Genomic DNA, 18,211 nt, shown 5'->3' with positions numbered 1-18,211 from the left:
TTTTTTAACATCAAAAATGGACATTATTTTGACACTTAGGAAGAAAAATTTGATTAATTCAGTTAAATATATTTTTTAAATTAACCAAAGATAAGAATTTTGAAGTGGAATTTAAAAGTCTCTTTCAGACCCTGTCTTGTGTCCTTTCTGAATTATGTATCTTATTGTATACACATAGGATGAATGGACTGCTGGGTGGTTAGTTAGTTCTTTCATTTTGAACCCCTTAATGGGCCTTGGAAATGATCTCTTTCAGATAAAAACTTTGGTTGACCATCTGATCTGGAGGAACAAATTCCAAGTATACTCCTGTCCTCCAAAAGATAATTCCAGGTTTTGGGGGGGTCCCTTCTCATACGTATAGATTCTACCACTTAAAATGACAAGTCGTGGATCGCTTAGAATATCATTGTGAATTTGCAGAGTTGTTATGTAAGCAGTTTTTAAGTTTGGGTTTTTGAAATTAGAGAGATGAGGAGAGAATTTTGAAAGGGGATACAAAGTGTCAAGCACACTTACAGGCTCAGAAGTAGCAGTCAGAAAGCAATGATTCCAGACACAAGAGAAAGAAGGGTTTAATTGTTGGCACAAGATACCTGGAGAGATGGAAGAGGATAAAGCCCAAGAGCTCAGGAATAGACTAAGGTTGAACAGAAGGGTAGTTGCTGCTGCTACTTCTGAAGTAGGAGAGAAATAAAGATGAATGAAAGATGCAGCTTCTTGTAAAGATACAAAAGTAGAAAGCTGATGGAATTTATTCTCCTGGCATCAAGCACTAGGCTGTCTGCTAAGGGTTGGACTTTAGATTTGAGGATGGACATGGAGACATAAGGAAAGATGTAAAGAGTTTTGAACCTGCTTTGATGAATGCAAAATGATTACTCAGAAACTGATAAGAAGATGGCCATGCAGTATTATTAGGTCTGGCTAAATTAGAAATAATAAATGTGGAGTCAATAATTTAGTAAATATTTAAGTGTAAGATATTAGAGTAACTTCTGTTATATTTATATACTTGAAGAGCTTTAAAATATTATGGGCAGTGTAACCCAAATGAAGCTGTGCCTCTTCCAGCATGGAGTTGTTTTTAGAAGAAACTCAATGTCAACATTTAAATTAATTAAGATCAATTTAAATATTTATGTCTGACATGCAAAAGAAAAAATTTCCAATAGGGAACTATATACTATGCAAATATTTTAAATCTTTTTAATTTTTTTGTTTCACAAGGAACCATTCAGTATAGCATGAGGATAACTTCACCACTTCCTTTTTCTCAAAATTCCGCAAAAATATCTTCCTAAAAATTATCCTGTGTTATCTTTTTCTCCTTGACCACTTCTCCCAATCTCTTCCTTTATAATGTCAATCAATAGGGTTTTACTATGTTCATTTCTTTGCCTCTCGCCATTCATTATCTCAGTCTTAATGGATGACTATATCACAAATGGTTTCTCTACCCGAGTAGTAGAAATTGGGGGAAAGAGAATTTCTGTGAATATTCATATTAATATTTTTAGTCCCTAGAATATCAGAAAACAATAACATCGGTTATCAATTTATTATCTCATCTCCAAACTCAACCTTTTTCTCAGCTCTCTGAAAATGCATCTGGGCCCTTTAAATACTTTTTTTTCTTTGCTCAAACGGCATGATATTAAGCTTTGCAGGTGGCAGGTGTTGGATAGACATTGCAGAAAGAAAGGATTTTGCTTCCTAGTTCTTGTGTGCTAACTTAACCAGCTTCTGCAGTACAGGTGGCTTCTCCAGCATTCAATCCTGCAGTCTATATGGCTTTCTCTAGCAGTGAGATCCTGCAGCACACCACAGCTAGCAGTATTCAGTGACCAGCAACTCTGCTGGCATCTACTCGCAGTTTTGTATACAGTGCCTCAAAAGAGACACCTCTCATGAACAGCTTTCCCTAGCACCCTAGGGGGAACATTTCCAGCAAGTTCCATTGGCATCACAGCAACTTCTCGAATATGGGTATGGATAGTGACCCATACCCCCAATTGTCTTCTCCATTAAAGTCTGGATCTCAACCTCGCATGCTCTCTCTCAGTCATAGGAGTAGTGACTGCTTCTTATATCTGTTATTTCTGTATTCTTTAGAATTTTTCCTACTTCTTATTAGCTAATCCTCTGTTACTTCAATACTGCTCTAGTTAATAATTATTCGTATTAAACTTTACCTTTTCAAGTTACTGTGTGGTTTCTCTCCCCAGACTAGACTCAGACTGATATAATAACAACTAAAGAAATGCAAGAATTACTTCATACAAAGTTATAATTTCCAAATACCCATTTACTCTTATGTATGAGCATCACATTTCACATAGGAAATGACTCAAGCACATCTGACCAATTCTCTAACCAAATAATTTAGAAACAGGACAGAATGTATTTTATAACTAGATAGTTTCATGTTTTACATCTAAACAACCAGTTTTGTAATACCAGTAACCGAACAAAAAATTTCTGTCCTATATAAAAGACTCTGTTACTGAACTTCTATACCTAAGTCCACCACTTCCACTGCACCATGTGATCAGAACATACAGATTCCCATGAAAGTAAAAGGCAAGTATAGAAGATATTAAACTCTCAAAACATGATTAAAGGAAAGGGAACCAAAGCAACATTTATTAAATATACTGTATGTGCCAAGCACTACCCTTAGTGTTGTACACAAATCATTTATTTAAGGATTCTTTATTTACACCAAGATGAGTTAATGTTCCCTTTAGAATTGCAGAGCAGGCCGACTCGGTGGCTCAGCCTGTAATCCCGTACTTTGGGAGGCCCGAGGTGAGTGGATTGCCTGAGCCCACGGTTCGAGACCCACCTGGGCAACTTGGTGAGACCTCATCTCTACAATAAATCAAAAAATAAGCCGGGTATGGTAACGCACGTCTGTAGTTCCAGCTACTGGAAGGCTGAGGTGGAAGGATCGCCGGAGCCCAGCAGGTCAAGGCTGAGGTGGCTGGGAGTGGCCACTGCACTCCAGTCTAGGTGACAGAGAGAGATTCCAACTCAAAAAAAATAATAATAATTTCAGAGCAAACAGGACTCTATTTTATTATAAAGAATCATTGTATTCTGGTTCTGAGCACAGATATCCCCTAAGGAGTGCTGACTTGGCCAACATAGCCAATTCTTTAAAAATAAGGCTTTTTTTTTGGTAAATTTTGCCTATCTGCATGCAATAGTAGTGCTTAGATTCTTTTTTTTTTTTTTTCTTGAGTGAGGTCTCTCTCTGTCACCCAGGCTGGAGTGCAGTAGCACACTCACAGCCACTGCAGCCTTGACCTGCTGGGCTCAGGCGATACTTCTGCCTCAGTCTTCCAAGTAGCAGGAACTACAGGTGTGCACCACCATGCCTGGCTAAGAAGTACTTAGATTCTTATGACCTAAATTTTAAAATGTAGCTTTAAAAAAAAAAAGCAGGAATAATTTTTTTTGTCATTGCTGAGTTTTTTTGTTTTTGTTTTTGTTTCTAAGAAACCACCAGAGCCCATGTTTGTAAATGAAAATTTTACCCCCTCTTGAGAGGCTATATTCTAATTTGAGTTATGCCATACTGTCTCACAAGGTCTTGGAATCTCTTCAATTGTAAGACTTTCAGAGGATGCTGGGATTGATATATAGAATATAGAGACAATAAATGAATAGTTAGATAGATAGAGATAATAGATAGAATGATAGATATAGTATATATCATTAGAGTGAGATGTTTCATTTGAAGTAGCTATTAGTAACAACGTATCACCATTTTATTCACTGAGTTTGCCTCTAGATAACTTTTGTCTATTTTCAAAATGACATAAATCCAAAAGAGTAAATATTTGCTAGAAGAAATAAATGACAAAAAATTAAGGAAAAACAATTATATTTCTCTGTCTAGGTCATTTCACAAGAAACATTCAAAAAAGTTTTAAGCAACAACAATTGTATTAGATTAAGTGAAATTTCTACTTCACTTTTAAAATGTAGTAGATCACTAACATGAATTGCAATTGCTGTATGAACATGTCACTTCTTGTGTCCATCACAAATTGACCCCATATTGTTATTACTCTCCAAACTAACCTTTCTGTTCCTATCAAGTTCGATTTCTTATAGTTTCCCCTCATGCAAAATAATTTCTGCCAATTCAAAACCATGCAGTATTTCACAGTAAAGACTCACTAACTCTAAGAAGTAATCTCTGATTAACCCCCTTTGTTAATCTTCTCTCCTTTATTTAGGCTTCCTTCACACATAATATTTTAAATATATTCACGCTGGTAAACACTTTCTATATATTACCTTAGACTTGTTTTCTAAATTCAGCTTATGTATTTTTTGCTTTATGGTTCCAATGGATCTATTCATTTAGTCCATTCATCTATTCAATATTCACCTATTTCATATATCCATTTTCCAGTGAATCTATTCCTCATTTATTTGTTACTCTACTGCACAGTAAACAGACGTGATATGATAGAGAATAAAAAGGTTAAGGAAAGACTCTGAATGGAATTGACATTTTAGGGGTGACCTGGAAAACAAGAGTGGAGAGAAGAGCCTTCCCAGACAAAACAACAACATAAACTGAGTCTCAGATGAGGAAAACTTGGTTTATCCAAGGAACTGAGAAAAGATCAAAGTGGTCAAAGTGTGCTGAGTTAGGAAAATGACCTAAAATGAAGTCAAAAGGGAATGCAAGGCCAGGTCACATGGGGCCCTGTTGGTCACTGTCTAAAGTTGGATTGCAGTCTGAGGATAATCAGAATCCACTGGACATTTTCATCAAGGGAGTAACAAGAATTGATTTACTCTTTCATCTACTCTGGAAAATTGATTGGAAGGGGCAAATTAGAAGCAGAGAGTGCAGTTAGAACTAAGCAAGTCTATCAATGTGGATTGGGGTGATGGAAATGGAATAGACTAGTAGGAAGCATATGGGTGGCTGCTTTGTTGATAGACTGGATATGGGAAATCAAAGAAAAGGAAAAATCAAGGATGAGTCTTATAAATGGACTGACCTTTTCTTCATATCTCAGTGAATTTAATATACACAATTACGTTATGATAAGTACCTGTTAGGGAAATCAAGTGAAGACATCAAGGAAATGACAGCAGTGTTCTCCCAAAGCAGAGAATGGAACACTGTGTTCTAGTGGACCCAGCAAGGACTTTAGCCACATTAGTCACCATCTGGGTGAACACAGACAATCTCTTAACCCCTTATATTTATTACCCTCTCTTTGAGACAGGATAGCAACATCAAGAATTTGGGCTCTGGAATCAGACTGCCTAGCTTTTGATTCTGCCTCTTTTTCAATTATTCTCTTAGACAAATTGCTTATCTTCACTACTATCCTGTAAAATGTAAATAATAATAATATAGTATCTTCCTCTTGTGTTTATAGTACCAGTTAAATGAGATAATATGAATAATACACTTAAAACAGTGCCTGGTGCATAGTAAATACTCACTAAATGTTTATTGCTAGCTACTATAAAGCAGGTTGTTGAGAGGATTGAATGAGAAAATGCAAGTATAGCAGAGAAATAAATATTTTAGAACTTGCAGACAACTGTCTTTGTTTTAGGAAGAAACAGAAAAGGAGAGAGAGATAGAGAAACTTTGTTTTAGAAACTCTCTAACGGGTGTGTTTATTTTTCAAAGATGAAGCCTTCAATGGTTCCATTGGGAATGAAACAAATAGCTAAACTGTTTTGCATAAAACAAGATCAGTTAAAAGGAGTTGGAAAAAAAAGAAGAAAAGGTTGCTGAGGAAAGAGGGAGTTCCCAGATTAAGGCAGGAAGCTGCAGCCCAAATAGAAGAAATTACTAGTGGAAATTCTACCATCATTGTCCCAAAATACTAGTAAATCTGCTACTTACTTATTTGGGTCGGTGTCTTTTGGCATTAGTAGTCAGGGCTATCTGGCAGGGCAATATGGAAATGATGAAAGGGGAGGAAAAGTTGATACAGAGAATTCTGAATAACAAATGTTGAACACATTTTACAGTGACTGGCACAAAGAAATAATTCAATAAATCCTAAATCTCCTTTACTGATTGAGGTTTAAGATGTAATCTCTGACCTTGGAGAGTTAGCAAATTGGTTGAGAGTTCAACAATTATAGGCATAAACTTACTTAAAAAATAAGCATACAACAATAGCATGGTATAAAAATTATAAGTGTTGAAGAATTTGGAAAAATTAGGGATCAGTTCAGACAATCTCTAGATTATTTGAGAAAAATTTCTGAATTAAGAATAAAGGAATAAAGATAATGAACAAAGGAATTCAAATAATGTTTTACATATATTAAGTGTTTAATCCATATTTATTTTAGATAATTTAAAGATAGGAAAAGGGTGAGAAGTGTGTTCCAAATGGAGGTAATGAGGAAGAAGAAAGACTGATATACTTTTCATGTCTATTGGAATGACATTGTGTTTCTGGGCTTGATTGGTAACTCCTATGGAATCATTCTTGAGAGGGGAAATGACATGTTTTAGAAAAGATGACCTATAAGGAGTTAACAGGCTAAATCAAAGATTGAAGAGAGAAAAAAACTGGAAAGAAAAAGATCAAGGAAAAAGCTGGTTGCAGTCATTCTGACTGAGGTTTAAAAAAAACAAAACAAAACTGGATTTGGTCTTTGGCAAAGGGAAGGGGAATGGGAGGAATGAGTGGTTCTGGATGATGCTCAAATAAAATTATGAGCTGGGGAAAGCACGGCTAGCATGATATTGATGGGAATAAATACAAAACTATAGCACAGTTGGTGATATAAAAAAAAATGCAAGTAATTTCTTTGCAGTTCCTTATTTTTGCCCTAAATATGACTCATAGTTCTGCTTGGTCATCATCTAGTATCACATGTAGTCATATTCCTGGCATTTGGAATAACTATTTCATTATATCCAAGAACTTGCTCATTGGGCTCCAGCTGTTTTCTAGTCTATTCACACTGAACCATGGTGGATACAATTCTCTTGTCCTGAGGAAAAGACATAAAATGGTCATAATCTCTTTTGATTGTGAATAAAGCAAACCCTTTTACTTCCCAGAGATTCTGGTTCCCTGGAAGAGTGACACAATGAATCTTGAGTACCTCCTATGTTCACTACCACCTTACCAATGAGAACAAACTAGTTGTATGATCAAGGTGCTCCCTTGGTCTCTGCTATAGAAACTGAATTTTGTACCCTCCAAGTTCATATATTGAAGTATCAACTTCCACTGTAATAGTATTTGGAGATGAGGCCTTTGGGAGGTAATTGGGATTAGATGAGGTTATGAGCATGGGGCCCTAATGACAGGGTCAGTGCCGTTGTAAAAGGAGACACCAGAGAACTTCTCCAGAAGATAGCCATCTGAAAATCAGGAAGAGAGCCCTCACCAGAGCTCAACCATGCTGACACCCTGATTTTAAACTTCCAGTCTCTAGAATTGTGTAGAGAAGATAAATTTCTGCTGTTTTAGGCCACCAAGTCTATGGTATTATGGCAATCTGAGCTGATTAATACAGTCTCTCAAGAGCTAAATGAAGAACCCAAAAAGTTACCAATCTAGAGACGCCAGGGAAGTGAGTTACTGAGAAAGTGGAGGAGAGGTTTTCTACAATTCCCATTCTGTTGCTTTTTTCAGTACTGCTCTGCTGTAGGTTATGGCCTGAGAGAACAACATCTTTATAAGTCTTTAAGATTATTCTAGGCAGAAGACACTCTGGCTACTGTCTTGCCCATTGTACCCTTCACAATGTATCTTTCCTTTAATAAATTTACCTTTCGTAATAAAAAAAAAGACTTTAAGATTATTCTAGACCAGCTCTGTCTAATAAAACTATAGTGGGATACACATAGCTAATTTAATATGTTTTAATAGCTATATTTTAAAAGATTAAAATAAATAAATACAATTAAATTAATAACTTATTTAATTCAATGTAGTCAAAATATTATAATACAGATCATATAGACATTATCAATAGAAAAATTATTAATAAAATGGCTCATATTTAATTTTTTTTCTAAGTCTTCAAAAAATTAGTGTGTGTTTTATACTTAGAGTACATCTCAATTTGGACTAGCCACATTTCAAGTGCTCAGTAGACAAGTGTGTATGAGGCTAGTGACCACTGTAATGGATAGTGCAGTTTTAGACAGTTTTTTTTAAGAAAGACATAGACACATTTCAGTCTAAATGTGAAGTTCCAATTTTCTTCTTAAGAGTTATTACCTAATGTTGAATTCTCTTATTTTTTTCTTAAGTCTTTGTTGTCTTCTTACCTTTCATTATGAGACTACTTAATGGACACTTGTGGTTCTGCTATAATTTGAATGCATGTGTTCTTCAAATATTCATATGTTGGAACCTAAGGCCCAACATGATAGTATTAAGGGGCTTAAAGAGGTGATTAAGCCTTGATGACACTGAGTTCAGCCCCTTTTTCCTTCCACCTTCCATCATATAAGGACACAGCAAGAAGGGCCTCACCAGACACCAAATGCTGATGCCTTGATTCTGGACTTTCTAGTTTCCAGAACTATGAGAAATACACTTCCATTGTTTATAAATGATTCAGTCTCTGGTGTCTTGTTTAGCAGCAGGAAAGGACTAAGACAGGTTCTCTGTTCAGGCTCTTTCTTCAGGGTCAAAACACTCCACCCACTTCTCTCCCACTCCCCTTCCCCGCCCTCCTACCTTCTACTCCCCATCCTCCTCCTCAAGTCTGTGACCATGACTACTGACAACTTACAACTGCCTTTCTTGCTGAGTATTATCCTAGGCTATGGGGAACTGTCTCCATTCAGACTATACCCTCTTGAGTGTGACCTGAAGCCAAATGATGACTGATGAGGGGCATAAGTTTATTCTCTTTGCTCCATTTGGGACATCTCAAAATAGACATTCCTGCTCCTAAATTCTCTGAAGTGTTGACTAAGGCCTCCTTTGAAATTACACTGTGGCTCAGAATTTCCCTTCACCTCATCCTGTTTTCTTGACTTCCCTATGGATGTGTCTCCTGACAGCAACTCTTCCCCTAATCCCCCTAAACCCCAAATAAATAAATAAACCAACTCTTCTTGCATCTCTCAATCTCAGTCTGTTTCCAGGGAACCCAGTTTAAGAGAGAATATAAAATAGATTCTCCCCGCCCCCCCAACTCACACACCAAAACAAGATCATAAGCAGTATTTGAGGTAAGGAGGTGGGGAAGCAGAACTAGGTTTTGATTCATTTTTGTGTCTTATAATTATACCTCCCTACATGTGAGCAAGGCCAGAGCGTTCTCCAACCCTCCTCCCTCTTAACGTCTGTTCACTTTCATTACCTTTCTTTTTCTATTATGTATCTTTTCCAAAGACCAAAGTGAATAAAAGGTATAGTCAAAAGTGACATTCAGCAACAGCATCGGGTTGAAGCATTAGAAACTTAGCCCCCAAAAGATATCAACAACCAAACATAGTAGCTCATACATTGACAACACAGACTTTGTTCTCCAGGGCTATCTGCATGTGTGTAGTGCAGAGCAGTTTTGTAGTAAACATTAGTAGCTTCATCCTCAGCATTGCCTTTCACTTCTTTCTTCTTCCTCAGGGAAGTTCCACCTTTCTAGCCTTCATGTTTATATCCCCATTCCGGTGACTGTGGGTCTCTGCCATCCCAGAACACTCTCTGCACTACCAGGCATCCCAAAGCCTTATATTGGTAGTCTGGCCTAGGCCTTTAAAACTTTAAAAGATGGGGAGTGGGGAGATTGAGATCCCCTTTGTTTTAAAACTTGGGCTTGTATGTCACACAAGGATCCGTCAGCAGTAGTGGCACTCACATCATAGGACAATAATTAATGCCTGAGCAGATTGTGTGGTTCCACAGAGTCCACCTTCTCCTGCTTTTCCTTTCTCCTGCCTACTGCTTCCTCCATCCTTCTTCACAACTCCCTCCCCTGTGACGCTTCCATCAGTATGAGTCTGGAGGAGGAGGCAGCATCAAAGGGAGAACTTGCTGTATCCGAGTTTGTGCCAATTGGAGGGAAAGCTCAATTCCTCAGCAGCCTGATGGTCCAGATGGCCCCATAGGCTTTTCAGAGCTCAGAGTTCCCCATACAACTCCTTGTCTATATCAGCTAAGTTTTGCCACTAAAATTGATGTTATAGCAAGTCATCCCCCAAGAGCATGGTAAATCACTTGTTAAAAAGAGTTCCACAATTTTGGCACAGGAATCTCACAAAGATTTTTCAAGATTTCTAGCATTTCTAGAACTTAATCAAATGATTGTTCTTATAATTAATTACAATATTCTGATAATACTTTTATAAAAACTACAAATTGATGGGGAAAATATAGAGTAGAACACAGTATTAATTAGTTGAGGTATTCACTCAGATTTCATAATTAAAATGTCAAAAGGCAGTAGACACAGAGTTGAGCTAATTCTCACTTTACTAATCCATGAAACAGATACTTCTCATAAATAGCTGGTAATCATTCCTCAGTTCTCAGGAAAAAAATAACTGCATAACTGCAGCAAATTACTATTACTAATTCTATTACTATTCTCCACATTACAATAAAAAGAAATTGCAATTCAGGTTGTAAGCCACCCTGAAGCAGTAACACAAGTATTAAATGACCAGTTTTAGATAATAATGGTTAACATCTGATTGTTTCACAAAAAGAAATTTGACCCTTTACTGGGCACATCTGCTGGTATGACCCTCATTAGTGTTATCTAGCTTGCAACCACAGAGGGCAGAGGGAGAACTCCATATCCACTCTATCCTCCTTCATTTGTTTATTCATTCATTCAGGCTGCAAAATGTATAAATATCTCTTTTATGCCAAGCCTTTTTCCTAAGCTCTTGCGATACATGAGTGAAACAAAGAAAAATACTTGATCCAATGGAGCTTCGTGTGGGAAAAAAAAAGTAATAAAATAATAAATAAATAAATGTTTTAAGATGTTGTAAAGTGGTAAGTTCTATGGGGAAAAAGTAATTAAGTAAAACTGGAAGCTAAAGGGAATCAGTTTTAAATAGGTAATTAGGACTCTTTGAAATGGTAACATTTGAGCAAGGATTTTAAGCTCATTTTGGTAATGTCTTTATTATCTTCTCATCCATAAATCTTATGTTCCTATCATTCTCTTTCCTGAAGCCTTTTACAAGACATATAAGTACAATTATTTATGTGTAGTCTTAAGACTATATAGACCTCAGGTCAGGGCCAGTTGATTTTTCATGACAACTTGTGATTTACCTCTTGAAAACTTAGAAGGCCTGGCCTTACTCATAACAGTAGGGAGATTATCTAAATGATGAAGTAAGATATGCTACAAAAAGTTCTGTCTCCTCCTTTCCTAGTCCCTTTACTGCCTTAATGTCTACTTCCTGAAATAGTTACATAACCTTCCTATAAGCCAGCCATGCTGCCTGAATTCACCACTGTTAAGATATTCATTATTTTAGATTAAAGCATGGCATTTTTTAGCAATTCTCTTTTAAAATTCAAACTTGCCATGGGAATAGAAAAAAACGTGCAAGTCCATGAAGGGAAAAGTTTGCATCTATGTCATGGTGGCAGGTTTGTGGATAGAGGACTCCAGGCTTACACTGGTAGGCCGGGTCAAATTGGAGGACAGGGAGTTAAGGGAGTCCAGCAGCAATATCCCACAAAAATTGGAAGGTCCTATACTTAGTCTCGTACACTTTGCATAATAAGCCCACAGGAATATTTTTTACTTCCACAAAGAAATATGCTCTCCTACAATTTTCTTGATCAACTGGCCCTCTGATCTTATTTTATTTTCTCACTGGGATACCATTTTTTTAATCTGTGATGAAATAACATATCAAAGATGTGGTATAGCAGGAGTGGAGTAGAAAAAGGTATTTTATCACTAGAGTTGCTTAGAATTTCTGGGCATGGTGAGAATACAGAACAGACCAACCCCTTTAATGGGATTTATTATTATTTGCAAACATACTATAAACAATGGACCGATTTTCTCATCTGCTTCCAGAACAGACCATGCTCACCAAGCTCCACCTTGGTACCCATCACTCTGAGGTATGTATTTCCAGAGTTTCTACTATAAATACACCTACATAAACATTTCCTTCCTTCCCTCCACAAAAATGAGATCATATTATACATACTAAGCAATAGATTGTAGATGTTTTCCATGTCAGCAAATTTAGGCCAGTATTTTCACATGTTATATAACTTATTTATCTAATTCCGTTTGGATAGACTCTTGAATAGTTGTCATTTCTGGATATTGTAAACTAAGTTTCAACAACTATTCTTATATTTGCATATTTGTGTACGTTTCTAATGTTATCCTAAAGGCACATTTCTAGAGTTAGACTGGCAAAAGTTATGCATAATTTTTATATTTGCTCCTAAGTTGCTCTCCAGAAAGTTTTCAGTACTTCTACCAGCAGCTGATTATGACAGTACCAGTTTCTCTGCAGCTTTGCTACCACTGAGAATCTCCTTTTTAATCTCTGCTAATCCAACAAATAAAAACTATCCTAGTTTGATATTTTGTTATACAATTTTTAATGATTTCTGATAATATTTAGCATATTTATTTTTATATTTTTACCTTTTGTGAATGTGTGGATTTTCCTGGGTGAACTGCTTGCTTTCATTCTTTACTTGTTTTTATTTTTTGCTTGTTTTGTTTTGTTTTTTGTTTGTTTGTTTTATTGTGCTATAGAGCAAATGTTCCAAAAAAGTAAGATACCAAGCACAAATTTTACCTACAAGATGAGACCGCTTAGCAGAGCTAATATCTATCACATGAATATGTAGTCCTATTTTTTGAACTTCTGAGATTACATGGAAAAATCACATGGCTTCTGCATTTCTACTAACATCAATATTCCCTTCCTATAATGTGTCCTCAATACCATTTGGCAACGGCATGGTAAGACTGTTATGTGTACCTCCAGTTCTTATTCTGTTCTTCACAGGGGAAATCAATCTCTTGACTATCTGCTTTGGGAAATGAGGGCATGAGCTTTCCTGCCTTCTGTCCACTTTTGACTTCCCAGCTTTTGTTAGATGTACATTTCTTTTTACATTTGCCAAGACTGATCATTTATCTGACTATAAAGAAGTCAGTAAATTCTAAAAATTTAGACAAATAGACAGTTGAAATTACTATCACAAAGCATTGCTCTCAAGCTAAGTAGTTTGATAGAACCACATTTCTCTATAGTGCCAATCTTCATGTTGCTCAGCAGAGAATATTAATATTCTACTTTTATATCCTATCAAGTACCTCCAAATATTGTGACTAATGGGAATCTTGGTTACAAACAGTATGCAAAACTTTGAAAGAAATTACTTATTAAGAGAATGTATATGACTTCAGAAGTGGCTGGAGAGAGGTGCTCATACAGTGTTGTTAGCATCTGATTTCCTTATTTGCTCTCTGAGTGATGACTGTAGTATTTTACTCTCTCTTTTGCTGAAATACACCCTTCAGTTCTTTCCTACTAAGTAATACTTCAGAAATAAACTTTCTGAGTTATCACACATTTTAAAATATCTTTATTCTGTCCTTATATTTGACAATGTCTTGACTAAGTAGATCCTAGTTTGATTAGCATTTTCTTTTAGAACTTGAAAAACACACTCCCATTGTTTTGCAATATATAATTAGTGATGGTAAGTTTGTCTTTGGTTTGATTCTTGCTTCTTTCATAAGGGACTTGTTTTTCTCTCAGGAGAAATACAGAATTTTGTCTTTAAAATTAATATTCTGGAATTTCACAATTATGTGTATAGGTGTGAATCCTTTCTCATATTTCGTGGGTCCTGAAGATGTATTTTCTTCTTTCACTTCAGGGAAATTCTCTTGAATTCTGTCTGTAAAGATCTTTTCCCCTTTTCCTTCTTTGTCCTTTATTCCTTGAACTTCCTAAGTTTATGGTGTATGTCTTTTTGTTTTCCATAATATCATCTATCTTTGTCTTACTGTCCTGAGAGATTTCTTCAATTCCATTTTCCAAAAGTTATATTCATTTAAAAAATGTTTGGCAATCATATTTTCAATATGTTGGAGTGCATAAGTCAGGGGTCTCCAGAGAAACAGAACCAATAGGAAATAGATGATAGATAAATAGTAGATAGATAAATAGTAGATATAGATAGATGATAGATGGATAGAAGATAGATAGATGATAGATAATAGATAGATATAAAGATAGATTAGATAGATGATAAATATAAAGATAGATAGGCAGAGATAGATAGATATAGATAGATATAGATAGATGATAGATAATAGATAGATATAAAGATAGATTAGCTAGATTAGATATAAAGATAGACAGCAGAGATAGATAGATAGGTAGATAGATAGATAGACAGATAGATAGATAGAGATAAGAGAAGGTTTATTATGGGAATGGCTCATGTGATTATGGAAGTTGAAAGATGGAGAAGGGCACTGGTGTAAGTCCCAGAGTCTGAAGGTCCAAGGACCAGGATCCTAGGGCAGAACAAAATAGATGTTCCAGCTCAAGAAGAGAGAGAAATTCATCCTTCCTTTGCCTTTTTTCTATTAAGCCTTTCAACAGATTAGATGATGCCCATATTAGTGAGGACTGATCTTTTCTCAGTCCACTGATTCAAAAACTAAACTCTTTCAAAAACACCATCTTAGACACACCCAGAAATAATGCTTTACCAGCTGCATGTTCCTTAAACCAGTCAGGTTGACATATAAACTTATTCATCATAAAAAGTTTTTACCAATGTTACTTTTTTTATAGCCTGATGTCTAAATTGTAACAATATCTTGTTGAATCTCATTGAGAATGCCATTAAGCTTCTTAAAAAGTCTTCTTCTGGTCCCAGAATGATCTCCATGGTCAATTTTTCTATTTTTCATAAAGGTTTTTATTTTTTTGTTTTGTTTTAGCAGATATAGGAATGAGGAAAGAATGAAGAGACCCTGTATGCAGCTGGTGTGTGTAAGGATAAAGGTTGGGAAACCATTAAGCTGGAGGACTGAATTAACTCTGGTGTGCTGACCCTCATACTTGTTCCTTTAGTACTTTCAGAATCAGCTTACTATCCCTTAAAATTAAATCTCCTATTTTTGGACTGGGATAGATACCTAGCCACAGATTATTTTTCCACCCAAAGGTGAAGATTCCATTTATGGATTTCCAATTAGTCCTCTTTTTTCAGCCCCATATCTATCTTCTCTCCTCAGTAGTAGGTACCATCTCAATTCTGGAACTGTTTTATGCTTCTGTCAGGTGAAATGATTCCTTTCTAGGTGTGTCCCAGGCATCTTCTATTTCTGTTCTGCTTTATCCACTGATGATTCTCTGTTATCTTCATTGTTGCATGTCTGTATCATTTTCCTCCTTTACAATCAGTTTAATAGCATTTCAGTAGGCAGAGAGATCAAGGTATATGTTCAATTTGTCATCCTGAATTTGAAATCTCTGAAACTGTTTTCTACAAAATTGGAAATATAACTCAGGACATCTCCCCCCCCATTATTGCTATAATTTGGGATAAATTAAGTTCTCAGGTGAACATCTCAAATGACACCTTAACTTCCCACTGCTTTGCTAATTGTATCTCTAGGGACCTTCACTTCTTTCCTGTATGTCAGCCACCCCTTCTATAACCATACACCAGGCCTTGTCAGCAACTTGAACCGAAATCTTTACCTGAGCCTGCTCCTATCTGGTAAAACCTCTTTCACTTCCTGCCCTATAACTCAGTTACTATAAGGACACGTACTTTTGTACTCATTAAGATGTTCAGTTATTAGCACATTTATCTCTTTCATCTTTACCTTCTCCTAGATCCAGTCTGGTTACACTCCCCAATACCCATAAATACTTTCCTGTCAGAACCCTAAACATAGATCAATCAAGTTGTACTAAAATGTGAGACTATCTGGGTTTATTCCCCACTTCTACCACCATAAACAGTGTAATCCTGAGGAAGTTACTTAAATTATCTGTGCATCCATGTTCTCATTCATAAAATGAGGATAATAATAGTATACATGTTCTGAGAACAAAAGGAGATAGTGCATGTAAAGTGCTTAGACAAATGTCAGGCTCAATAGAAGTGTTCAATAAACATTAGGTAGTAGTAGTAATATTCTCTTACCTAAAAGACTAGTGAAATAATGTGCTTTAATAAGTTATGTTAAAATATGTAAATGCTTTCACATTCTATGTATACTATTTAATCAATCTTCCTGTTGATTAACCACTTCTAAAAAAATGTAATACTTGTTTTTTTTCTTTTCTTTTTTTTTTTTTGAGTCAGAGTCTCACTGTCACCCAGGCTGGAGTGCAGTAGTATGCTCAGGCGCTCCTTCTGCCTCAGTCTTCCAAATAGCTGGAACTACAGGCGTGATCCACCATGTCCAGTTAATTTTTTAATTTATTGTAGAGACAAGGTCTCACTAAGTTGCCCGGGCTGGTCTTGAACTCCTATACTCAGGCAATCATCACACCTCAGCTTCCCAAAGTGCTGGGCTTGCAGACGTGAGCCACTGCGTCCAGCTACTTGCATTTTTAAATGACAGACATTGAAGCACTGATTTATCTTCTGAATCTTTTTTTTTTTCTCAGCACTCAAAGAAATGGGTTGTGTTTTTATTTTATTTCTCTTCTAATCCAATTTTGATAGTTAACTCTCTGGACCTCCAAGGAGATCCCTAATTAGGATAATGAACCACTGACATCTAATTATAACATTTATGAAGACAGTAGGTACTAGTTCCAAACTGGAAAGCATATGGCTTTATATTCTGCCTTATGTAACATTTGTGGTTTTAGAAATTAGATCAGATTCAAAGAGTCGTTTAATCTATATCATTTCTGGCTTGGCATTGTGGCTCATGCCTGCAATCCCAGCACTTTGGGAGGCTGAGGTGCGAGGAGCCCTTAAGCCCAGGAGTTTGAGACTAGCCTGGGAAATATAGCAAGACCTCAGCTCTACAAAAATTCAAAAATTATCTGGGTGATGTGGCACATGCCTGTAGCCCAACCTACTTGGGGGTCTGAGGTAGAAGAATCTCCTGATCCCAGGAGGTTGAGACTGTGGTGACCCGTGACTGTGCCACTACACTCCAACCTGGGCAACAAAGTGAGACCCCAACCCAAATCATCATCATCAACATCTATTTCTTATTGATGCTATACTATACAACTTTTTCCAGATCTATAACCATGTGATGGTTATTGCCTTGAAGACTTCAGGACCATTTCTAACTTGAAACTAAAATATCTCTTTGATGATGGGTATTTTGATTAATCCTTTAACTTAAATAATATAATATAAATATTTTTCTGATGACTAGACCCCAATTCTAACAAAACATTAGTCAAATTAATATGTTGGACACAATTCTTATAGAGTAAGATTGTGTTCCTTTGAGATTTGTATAATACTGTACTCTAAGGATATGAGGATTGTGAATATTTTAGCCCCAGTGATTCTACTATCACATTTTTAAGGTGTCTCCCAATAGGAAATCAGTGAGATAATTTAAAAATTAAAAAAAAAAAATTATTCTTTGGAATCAACTTTAGGAAGTCTCACAAAAAGTTAATTTGATATAGTAATACGGGATCTTTTTAGAATCTTGGACAATTTATTCAAATTTTCTGGACTCTCTTTCCTAATCAGTAAAATAAGTTTTGATATGGATTACATGAAATAATATATTAAAACACTTTGTATATAATAGTGAACAAGGAATGTTTATTGAATCTGAAAGATCAAATAGGCAGGATTTTTAGGAGTTTTAAGGATTTTAGGAGCAAATTCTTATTTTAAAGAACATAAAGTCCACTTGTTGATGCCACTTGTGCACTCGTACCCCTGAATTATAACTTGTTCCTAATAATTCATCATAGCTTTTAGTTAATAAATTCATCCCTCTTTCATCTCCCCACCCTAAACTAAAAAGATAACATCCTTATTTTATGCTGTTAGCATGATCTTACCTTCGCACACTAGGAATATATAACTGAATGTAATTTCTAGGAAAACATATACCTCAAAATAATTTTTGGAAAACATATATTAGCTATTACTAAATAGTTCTAGAAAGCTCTCCTCATAACCTCAGGACTTACGTTATAACTCATTTACCCAGTGGGTTTATCAGAATGTTGTCATATTCCAAAGTAAGCCTTTTA

The sequence above is a fragment of the Carlito syrichta genome, unplaced genomic scaffold (assembly GCF_000164805.1).
Source record: "Carlito syrichta isolate Samal-C Ts95f unplaced genomic scaffold, Tarsius_syrichta-2.0.1 Scaffold289015, whole genome shotgun sequence".
Classification (NCBI taxonomy): Eukaryota; Metazoa; Chordata; class Mammalia; order Primates; family Tarsiidae; genus Carlito; species Carlito syrichta.
This window is presented reverse-complemented; position numbering follows the sequence as displayed.